Here is an 11,856-nt window from a genome sequence, read left to right as displayed (position 1 = left end):
GATGTGATTTTGGGACGTGATTTCCGTTTGTTCTGGGTTTTGTGGGGAAAAGGTAAAGTCACACAGCCAAATGTGTAAAGCCCGCCTACGCCTGAAGTGCATGAGGAGGACGACACCTTTCCGTTACAGGTTCTAGCTGGAGAGGAGGATGATGCCTCTTCCCCATCCCCTGAGCCTAATATGCCTGAATTAGAAATCTCACCGGATAATTTTGGTACTGCACAGTTGAGAGATTCCACTTTTGCTAATGCTCGTGATAATGTGACAGTTGTTAACAATGTGCCTCAGGAACCTGATGCTGACCACCAATTCCCACATTTTGCTATGAATAATGACCTGTTGTATCAGGTTGCAAAAAGTAATGGGAGATGAGTGAACAGCGTTCGATCGAGTACATATTTGAACGGACATCACGCTGTTCGCAATGTTCGGTTCCATACGAACATCGCGTTGAAAATGCACTTAAAGTTCGATTCCCGTCCCAACTTCCCTGGCGCTTTTTCTGCACCAATAACAGCGCAGGGGAGGTGGGACAGGAACTATGACAACGGAGGCGTTGGAAAAACTAGGAAAAAGCTATTGGCTACCGAGGACATGTGACCTCAGATTCAAACGAACAGGCGGCATCATCTCCAATTCATTTGTGCTTGCACTTAGTTAGAGAGAGACATCAGCTGAGGGCTAGTTAGGTTTTAGATTCTACTAGGCAGGAATAGCAAAGAAGAAGAACCACAACAGCTCTTGTAAGAGCTACACTAAATGGAGAAGCTCAAACAAGCTTGGCACAGTGTCTACCCACAAACGCTAAAGTGGGATTCACAGCAATTAAGCCAGGCTGTATCTGCGCAACCCAGCTTTCCGCGGTGGGGATTAAGCTAAGTGGGATACACTGAAATTGTATCCCCATATACCCTATATATGCTTAATCCAGGGTTCAACAGTGTGTCCCCCCCCGAAACTAGGGGGTATGCACTGAAATTCTCAGCTCATATACACTATATACGCTTCATCCAGGTTGTCACGGTGTGTACCCCCCAAAAAGCAGTGGGATATACATTCTAATTCTCAGGCTATATATGCTTCATCCAGGTAGTCACGTTGTGTACCCACAAAAAAGCAGTGGGATATACATTCTAATCATCAGGTTATATACGCTACATCCAGGTTGTCACGTTATGTACCCCCCAAAAAGCAGTGGGATATACATTCTAATTATCAGGCTATAGACGCTTCATCCAGGTTGTCATGGTGTGTACCCACCAAACCATCAAAACCATCTAAAAATGCGCAAGGCTAACGGTAAGGGACGAGGACGGGGGCGTGGGAATGCTGCTGGGGAGCAAGGTCGTGGTGAAGCCACAGCGCATTCCGTGCCTACTCCTCAGGGGCAGCAAGCATTGCGCTTCTCCACAGTCCCCGGCTTGCTGGCCACATTAAGTAGGGTGCAGGGCACAAACCTAAGTAGGCCCGAGCACCAGGAACATGTGTTACAATGGCTGGCGTATATGCTTCCACCACATTATCCACCAGCCAGTCAGCCTCTACCTCAACTCCTCCCCCTACACAACATTCTGATCAGCCTTCCTCCCAAAAGTTACACGCCTTATCTATAATGGTCTCACCTTATAATATTGCTCTTTATATATAATAATTCCTCTCTTATAATAGCGCTCCTTATATAAAACAGTTCCTCCATTATAAATAATGGCCTCCTTATATATGTCTTCCCTTATAACAGCCCCCTTATATATAATTGTCCCTCTTATAATAGCCCACTTATATTTAATAGCCCCCCTTATAGCAGCCCCCTTATATACAGTGTCAGGGTCTGGGAGCAATGAATCACCCACCTCTGTATTTGAGGTCACCAAGGATTCCCTCTGGTTCCAGGGCATAGTCAAATTCACATGATAGATTTGAAATTGCTTCCTTTTCCCTGGTTGGTGAACCTTATAGTTGACTGGCCCTACTTTTTCCACAATTTCATATGGGCCTTGCCATTTCGCTAAGAACTTGCTCTCCACAGTAGGCACCAAAATAAAGACTCTGTCCCCTGGGATAAATACTCGGACTCTGGCAGAACGATTGTAAATTCTGCTTTGGACCTCTTGTGCTCTTTGCAGATGCTCTTTTACAATTGGCATGACTGTTGAAATGCGATCCTGCATTTGAGCTACATGCTCTATGACACTACGGTGTGGGGAAGCCTCCGTTTCCCATGTTTCTTTGGCTATATCTAGTAAGCCCTTGGGGTGTCTACCATAGACTAATTCAAAAGGGGAAAAACCTGTAGATGCTTGTGGAACTTCTCTAATAGAGAACATCAGGTATGGCAACATGCAATCCTAGTCATGACCATCTTTTTCTACCACATTTTTAAGCATATGCTTGAGAGTCTTATTAAAACGCTCCACTAATCCATCTGTCTGGGGGTGATACACAGAGGTCCGTATGTGGGTAATTTTAAACAGCTTACATAGCTCTTTCATCACCTTTGACATGAAGGGCGTGCCTTGGTCAGTCAGTATCTTTTTAGGTATGCCCGTTCTTGAGAACATGTAGAACAACTCACGGGCAATACTCTTTTATGTCGTATTACACAAGGGAACCACCTCAGGATAGCGAGTAGCGTAATCTAAGACAACCAGAATATATTGGTGACCTCTAGCTGACTTGACTATTGGACCAACCAAGTCCATACCAATTCTTTCAAAAGGCACTTCAATGATGGGCAGGGGAACCAAGGGACTACGGAAATGTGGGGCTGGGGCATGTACCTGATGCGTATTGCGCAGGCGTCGGAAGTTGGACTGAAACGGAAGATAGAAGAGGCGGGGTTGTAGCTGAAGATGGAGGCGGCGCTGGAGGGAGCTCTCGGGCAGCAGTGGTGACGCTCCCATCGCCATTTGAGCACTGGGGCCCACCCCCATTGCTGCGGAGAACTCATTTGCATACCACTTAAAACCAGTATTTCTAAGTAACGGCGCAGCGGAGACCACGTCTAAAGGTAAGAGACGAATAGCCTTTCTTAAGGCTATTCCGACGTGGTAATTAGAAAAAATGTTGCTTTAGTGGTAGAATCCCTTTAATCCTAGCAGGCTTCGGGCCTATATGGTACTGCTAGCACAGGCTTTGGGCCTATATGGTAATGCCCAAACGTCACGTGGTCTTATATATTGGTCTGAAGCCTGCTAGGATTAACATCAGATCCCGCAGAAGTAACATTGTTTATTATGTTCCCTCACCTCCCCAGGGGAGACACCCGAGTATAATAGCGGCAGTGCCATACCTCCCAACTTTTGAAGAACTGAAAGAGGGACAAAATGTGCGGCAAATTTAGCCCTGTCCACTTTTGTGTTGTCTCCGCCTACTCGTTAATTTTTCATGTGCCCGCACACAATATAATCCTCCTACAGTTACCCGTAAATTATATGTCCCCCCTCTATCTCTCCCCCAGTTTCATATACACCCTTCATCTGCCCCCAGTTTCATGCCCCCCTTCCATCTCTGCCCCCAGATTCATGTCCCCACATCTCTGCCCCCAGTTTCATGTCCCTTCCATCTCTGCCCCCAGATTCATGTCCCTCCATCTCTGCCCCCAGATTCATGTCCCCACATCTCTGCCCCCAGTTTCATGTCCCCTCCATCTCTGCCCCCAGATTCATGTCCCCCATCTCTGCCCCCAGATTCATGTCCCCCCATCTCTGCCCCCAGATTCATGTCCCCCATCTCTGCCCCCAGATTCATGTCCCCACATCTCTGCCCCCAGTTTCATGTCCCTTCCATCTCTGCCCCCAGATTCATGTCCCTCCATCTCTGCCCCCAGATTCATGTCCCCACATCTCTGCCCCCAGTTTCATGTCCCCTCCATCTCTGCCCCCAGATTCATGTCCCCCATCTCTGCCCCCAGATTCATGTCCCCCCATCTCTGCCCCCAGATTCATGTCCCCCCTCCATCTCTGCCCCCAGATTCATGTCCCCTCCATCTCTGCCCCCAGATTCATGTCCCCCATCTCTGCCCCCAGATTCATGTCCCCTCCATCTCTGCCCCCAGATTCATATTGTCAGGATATGGAGTCGCCGCGGTCTCCTTGCTGCGCGGCGTCTCCCTGGGAGACGTGTTAGGAGTTCTATTGGGTGTGCTTAGGTCATTAAGGGTTAATCTTTTCCTTGCCTTCAGTCTCCATGTCATTAGCCATCAGGTGTGTTCTCTGTTGCTATTTAAACCCCACCCAGGCATGGATACTTGCCAGCCATTCACTTTGGGTTTCCTGGTCCCCCTGCTCAGTCTTCTTCCCTGTCTGTTTGTATTCCATATGTTTCTTGTTTTTTTTTGACCCGGCTTGTATTTTTGACTATCCCTTGTCTTTTGATTTGGTACCTTTATTATATCTCCTGGCTCGACCTCTTGCTCGTCTGACCTCGCCTTCTCTTCTGTGTCTTGCTGGGACTTGTGGTCCTCCCTGGTTCCATGCTGTTTAGTCTTTTGTTTGCATTGCAGTTACACTGTGCTTTCTGTTTAGGTGTGACCCCTGTGACTCCAGTCCCTAGGACTTTCAGGGCCTCCTCTTCCCTTATCCTAGCCGCCGGGATAGAAGCGTAAGGAGTTGTGGTAGGCGCACTTCAATTAGGAAGTGCATTGGTCTGCCTCATCTCAGATACTACAGCATAGTCATAGCCGCAGGGCCTACGACCCCTTTTGTCCTTAGCTGCACAGTGTTGCTTTCCCAGCTGTGTCACTTTGCACTGCCTGACCCTGACTCCAATCCTTACACATATCCCCTCCATCTCTGCCCCCAGATTCATGTCTCCCCATCTCTGCCCCCAGATTCATGTCCCCCCATCTCTGCCCCCAGATTCATGTCCCCCCTCCATCTCTGCCCCCAGATTCATGTCCCCTCCATCTCTGCCCCCAGATTCATGTCCCCCCATCTCTGCCCCCAGATTCATGTCCCCTCCATTTCTGCCCCCAGATTCATGTCCCCTCCATCTCTGCCCCCAGATTCATGTCCCCCCATCTCTGCCCCCAGATTCATGTCCCCTCCATCTCTGCCCCCAGATTCATGTCCCCCCATCTCTGCCCCCAGATTCATGTCCCCCCATCTCTGCCCCCCAGATTCATGTCCCCCCATCTCTGCCCCCAGATTCATGTCCTCTCCATCTCTGCCCCCAGATTCATGTCCCCACATCTCTGCCCCCAGTGTCATGCCATCCCCTCCTTCATCTGCCCCCAGTGTCATGCCGTCCTCTCCATCTCTGCCCCCAGTGTCATGCCGTCCTCTCCATCTCTGCCCCTAGTGTCATGCCGTCCTCTCCATCTCTGCCCCCAGTGTCATGCCGTCCTCTCCATCTCTGCCTCCAGTGTCATGCCGTCCTCTCCATCTCTGCCCCCAGTGTCATGCCGTCCTCTCCATCTCTGCCCCCAGTGTCATGCCGTCCTCTCCTTCATCTGCCCCCAGATTCACGTTCCACCTCCACATTAAACTTACCTTCTCCTCCGCTCCCTCGCCGCCTCTCTCGCTGACACATGCGGCTGAAGGAAGGAGCTGACACAGGTCAGCTCCTCGCTTCGCCGCTGCGTGTCTCTCTCGCTGACACATATGCGGCTTGTAGACGCGATGTGACAAGCCAGGAGCCGGCGGCAGCAGCGAAGCGAGGAGCTGACACAGGTCAGCTCCTGGCTTCAGCCGCATATGTGTCAGCGAGAGAGACACGCAGCGGCGAAGCGAGGAGCTGACCTGTGTCAGTTCCTTCCTTCAGCCGCATGTGTTCAACTCAGATCTGCGTCCTCTGGAAGCAGATCTGAGTTGAAATCGGAACATACCTCCCTCCAACCGGGACCGCGGGACATGTCACCCAAATCGTGACTGTCCCGCGGAAATCGGGACGGTTGGGAGGTATGCAGTGCTATCACGGCCTGGCCCGAGCCTATTCACTGCCGGCCTCTGCGGCCTATAGTACAAGGGGAAGCAGGGGCGGCAGTGATCAGGTCCGGCAAGGTTGGTAAATAAAACAAAACAATGTTATTATACTTACTGATCGCACTGCTGCTGCTCCCGCTGCCTCTGTGATCCTCTTCTCTCGGTAGACGTCAGACGTCTACGTATCAGCGTAGGTGGCGTGATGACGCCACCTACGCTGATACGTACATGTCTGAACCAGCGCACAGAGAGCGGCAGCTCTCCTGCGTTGGTTCCAAGAAAAAAAGAAAGAAAAAGTAAAAAAAAAAAAAAAAAAAAAATCGCCCGGGCTACCGCCCCCGTTAGAGGTGCGGCGCTGGGTCCGGGCTGTGCCGCGGGGCCCCGCTGGGCGCCGGGCCCTGGGCGGTTGCCCGGCTCGCCCGGCCCTGGATCCACCCCTGGCACTAGGTACTTTCGCCACTCCTGATCTCTGCCACAGTGCTTATTTATAGTCCTTAGTGCTACAGAGCCATCTAGTGGCCACTATTAACATTGATAAAAACCTTATTGACTTTTTGGTTCTTGAAATGCTGCTTTTTTCCTAGCTTCCTTCTGTATTCTTCTTGTTCACGCAGCATCTTAGCAATAATATTATTCCTTCTTATTGCAGTTTCATGTTTTAAATTCACCGTAAAAGGTTGCATTATATTTATTAGACTTAACAGAATCCTTATATGCTGCTATTTTCAAGCAGATTCCACCATAACCTTAAAAGAGAAAGTGATTGGCTGGACAGGTATTTAATGACAGAAACAACGCTGTGATTGACAGTAAGGTATTTATGTAATACAGTACAGTCTCTTGTAGAGATGCTAAAAAAGGAAAAAGGATTAATCGTGTTTAATCCCTCAATAATAAATAACTAAATAAACATATTTTCTAAAAGAAGTCTATGTCAATGCATGAATTTCTAAAAATGATCAAATGGAGTCTGTCATCTGAAAAATAGTTCTTAAACCACACACAGTACATTGTATGGCACATTCTCCTTGGCAAGTTCATACCTTGACATAGGTAAAACAAAACAAAAAAAACCATACTGTGCAAAATTGATATCACTGTTATCATATGCATCCAAAATTTAACACTGCATGGTGCAATTGCAACAAACAAATCTGCAATTTCCAGATTTGCTGTTTATTTCCATTACATTGCCCTCTAGAAAGAGATAATAGAAGTTACAGTAAGTTGTATGTACATGTGTACTAAAATGGTGCCAATGAGAAATAAAACTTGTCCTGCAAGTCCTTAGCTATTACCTGGCCATAAAAAGCCAAAACTGGCTATGCGGTAAAAGTTTAAATGGGTTTTCCAGGACTTACATATCCCTAGTATAGGTAATAAATATTTCAAAATATGTCATTAATAGGGGTTCGATACCCAAGACACCTGTCGATAAGTTGTTTGAAGAGGCTGCAGGGCTCATGAACTCTGGAACCTCTTCTCTAAGCCACTAACATCACATTAGAGCCCAGGAGTTCCACTGCTGTATCCGCGTGCTGTGCTGTGCACGTCGATACAGCTTATTCCTATGACAGAGCAGGGAGCTGAAAAGTCCCTGCTCTGCCATAGAAGACCTATAGAGACACATGGGACGTCGTGGCACAGGTGGTGTGATGACATCACTGCATCGCTTCACCTGAGCCAATACTACAGGGAGAATCTTCGGCTGCTCCACTCATCATGGGAGTATGGTAAGGTGAGTACAAGTTTTATTGTTTTCTGGTAATGGAAAGGGATTACCTGCTAAGAGGGCAAACTATTATTTATAGGGGCGGGGGGGCTAATCCTTATGGTGGGAGAACTATTAACTAGGGGGTTATTGTAAGGGTGAAGTATTATTTATAAGGTGTAACTGTTATGTATAAAGGGGCTACTATACATAAGGGGAAACTGTTATATATAAGGGAGCTATTATAAGAGATGACATATTATATATAATGGCGGACTATTTTATACAAGGTGGGGACTGTTATATATAAGGGAGGGTATTATAGGAAAGGAACTATTATATATAAGGGGGCTATTGTAGGAGAGGAGCTATTATATATAATGTGGATTGGTATAGTGGGAAGACTGTTATATATAAATGGGCTATTACATTTTTCAAATGTGTAAACGCTGGAAAGCACAGTGCCACTTTGTTTCTTGTTAACAACACATGACATTTCTCAGTGACTACATGGATGGGCCATTATAAAGCAGGGACGCAAGTATCAAAGACTGGACCCCATAGCAAACTTTTGAGCTAGGGGAACCCACACATAGTGTCCCCTTTGGCCCATACATGGTATTACACCCTATTTACACACAGTATAATGTCACATATTGGGCCTTGCACAAAGTATAATGTCCCCTTGGCCCCTATGCAGTATAAGGCCCTATTTACACACACTACAATGTCACAAAGTGGATTCCATACTGTATAATGTCACCTAGTGGCCCCTCCACAAAGTATAATGTCCCACAGTGACCCCTCCACACAGTATAATGTAACATAGTGGCCCCTGCATACAGTATAATGTCCCATAGTGGCTCCTCCACACAGTATAATGTAACATAGTGGCCCCTGCATACAGTATAATGTCCCATAGTGGCTCCTCCACACAGTATAATGTAACATAGTGGCCCCTGCACACAGTATAATGTCCCATAGTGGCTCCTCCACACAGTATAATATCTCACAGTGCCTCCTCCACACAGTATAAAGTCCTATAGTGATCACTCAACACAGTATAATGTCACACAATAGCCCCTGCACTCAGTGTAATTTCCCATAGCGGCATCTACACACAGCATAATGTCCCATAGCGGTCCCTCCACAGAATGTAATATTCCATAACAGCCCCTCCACACAGTATAATGTCACATAGTCGACCCTCCACAAAATTATAATGTCACATTAGTACAAATGACAAAGTTAGTGGTAGACGGATTTACATCAAAATGATTTTAGGGATCTAGGAAGGAAGCTGAAGGCAAGGACCTCAAAGGTAATATTTTGAGAAATACTACCTGTAATGTGGGGCAAATAGGAGAGGCAGCAACAGATCAGGGAGGCAAACATGTGGCACAAAAGTTAGTGGAGGAAGGAGGGGTTTGGGTTCTTGGAGAACTGAGCCGACTTTGCTATTGGATACAGGATCTATGGTAGGTTCAGCAACCCAGTGGAGGGGATCAGAGAGGGCGTGTAAAGACGACACGGGCTGTGCCGCTGCTCACACACTTCAATCCCTCCCCAGGGCTGTGCGCAGACAAGGGGGTCCTGCAGTTCTACCTGTTGGATGTGGTAGAGTCCTTGTTTTCCCCCGTGGCATTCCTTGTTGGAGAGGAGACCTCTGAATACTGAGCCGGTGTGGTGTTGTACAGGAGCTGCCCTGATGTTGATGCAGGCAAAGACTCAGGGGTGCAGGGTAAACCAAATAACTCTTTGGCAGACATATTGCATTTACCATAGACATATAAAAGACAACACAAACAAAACAACCTGCAGGTACCAATGACAAACACAAAGACGTTTAGCAGCTCACTCTGGGATTCTCCATAGGGATGGGTTGCACCTCAATGGGAAGGGTGCAGCTGTGCTGGGGGAGAAGATGGCTAGATGGTTGGCGGAGAACTGGGGGAGGGAGGGTAACAGATGATGGGGGCATGATAGTGTAGACATGAAAAGTGGGATAAATACTGTAACTGGGGTTGGAACAGTCAGTAGGCAGTGAAAGAGAAGGGATACAGACAAACACATTAAAGGGGCTCTGTCACTGGGAAAAGTCATTTTGAACTAATCACATCCTTGCATAGCCTTTAGAAAGGCTATTCCACACCTACCTATAGTATGTAGATTGCCTCAGTGGTTTCTGAATAAGTCCGTTTTTATTCATATGCTAATGAGCTTCCAGCGAGCACAGGAAGTTCCCAGCAGCACTCGTCCCTGCTATTATCTCCTATGTGTGTGTGTGCAAACAGGAAGCTGAATCGTCATCATCATCATCATCATCAGCAGCAGCCTGTGCTGAATACACGCATAGGAAACAATAGCAAAGGGTGCACGATGCATCGTGCACCAGTTTAATTAGCATATGAATAAAAACTGACATTCAGAAATCACTGAGGCAATCTACATACTAAAGGTAGGTGTGGAATAGACTTTCTAAAGGCTATGCAAGGATGTGAATAGTTAAAAATGACTTTTCCCAATGATAGAGCCCCTTTAAATGTATGTATACTAATGCCAGAAGTCTCAACGGGAAAAAGAAATATGACATAGTGGGAATAATGGTGGGGACATAGTGGGGATAAGACATGGCAGGACTCTAGCTATGACTGGGCTGGAAATACGCAGGGGTACAGTATGTTTAGGAAGGAAAGTAGCAATAGTAAAAGGAGAGGCGTTTGCTTATACGTAAAACCCTGCTTTAAGCCAGTCCTGCGTGAGGACATCTGGGAGGAAAATTAAAATATGGAGTCCTTATGGGTGGAAATTAAAGGGGGACAAAGAAAAATAAAATACTAATAGGGCTTTGATATAAATCTCCAAATATAATGGAAGAAGCTGCAAATATACTAATAAAACAAATACATGATGCCGCAAAGCATAATAAAGTCATTATTATGGGGGATTTCAACTACCCTGATATCAACTGGGAGGCAGAAACCTGCAGATCCAACAAAGGGAACAGGTTCTTGTCAGTAATAAAAGACAATTACCTATCACAACTAGTGCAGGACTAGGAGAGGTACTTTTAGATTTAATTTTAACAAATGAACCTGACACACTTTCAAAAATAGAAGTTGGGGGGACATCTGGGTAATATTGACCATAACTGTTTTCTTGTACACATTAAGAAGATGTTCAGTAGAGGGGGTACAAAAACACTAAACTTCAGGAAGGCCAATTTTAAGTTGGGACTTAAAATAGGACAATGTTCTCAAAGTGACAGGAACACAAACCAAATAGAACATTTTCAAAAGCCTTCTAAATAGGAACACTAAAAAACATATACCTTATGGGAATAAGCGGGCCAGAAATCCTAGAAAACCAATATGGCTAATTAAAGCAGTAAGGAGTGCAAAGAGGGATAAAAAGGAAACATTTAAAGTACTAAAACAAAGTAGTAATCTTATTGAAGTGGTTGTAGTCTGCCTGAGGGAGTATGCATTCAGTGTGATCCCTGTTGGTATGGCGTTACGCCAGTAGCCTCAAGGTAGCACTTCATGCATACTTCCCATTTTGTTTTTCTAGGCAGCTATTAAATGTATTTTTTCCACTTCAGTAGGTTTGGTGACATGTTTCTGGTACAAGGAAGTTGAGGTTTATTAATATATCAGGGACAACAATTGATATATAGGGTCCCTGTTCAGTTCCCCCTTGCAAAGTACGGAGTGATTTTAGTTAGTACTTATTGCATCTTAGAAGCATGTCAGAGGTCAGCATGTGCTTTGCACTATAAGCTGCTACCGGAGGTTTTTCGTCTAGTGTGTATTCACATGTAGTTTTTGTATTTTTGGTGTCCAATCACCAGATTTTTATCAGGATATACCCTAATAAAAGTGAAGTTTTAGTATCTTTAGTTTTAATTTTTTCGCCTTCTATGAATTTATAGTTTGATTTTCTCAGTGAATTCTGTACAAATCACTGGTATGGCTACACATAGACTATTGCGGCAATTTTGGGCCCCAGTTTACAAGAAGGTCATAACTGAACTAGAGAGACTAAAGAGAAGGGCGACCAAAATGATTAGGGGAATAGGTGGACTGGGGTACAATGATAGATTAACAGACTTGGGGTTGCTCAGTTTAGAAAAAATGGGGAGACCTAATAATGTACAAATATATGAAGGGACAACACAAAGAACTTTCTAACTTATTACTCCTAGGCCAGTGACAGTGACAAGGG

The sequence above is a fragment of the Leptodactylus fuscus genome, chromosome 1 (genome assembly GCF_031893055.1).
Source record: "Leptodactylus fuscus isolate aLepFus1 chromosome 1, aLepFus1.hap2, whole genome shotgun sequence".
Lineage (NCBI taxonomy): Eukaryota > Metazoa > Chordata > Amphibia > Anura > Leptodactylidae > Leptodactylus > Leptodactylus fuscus.
Note: the sequence above shows the minus strand (reverse complement) of the source record.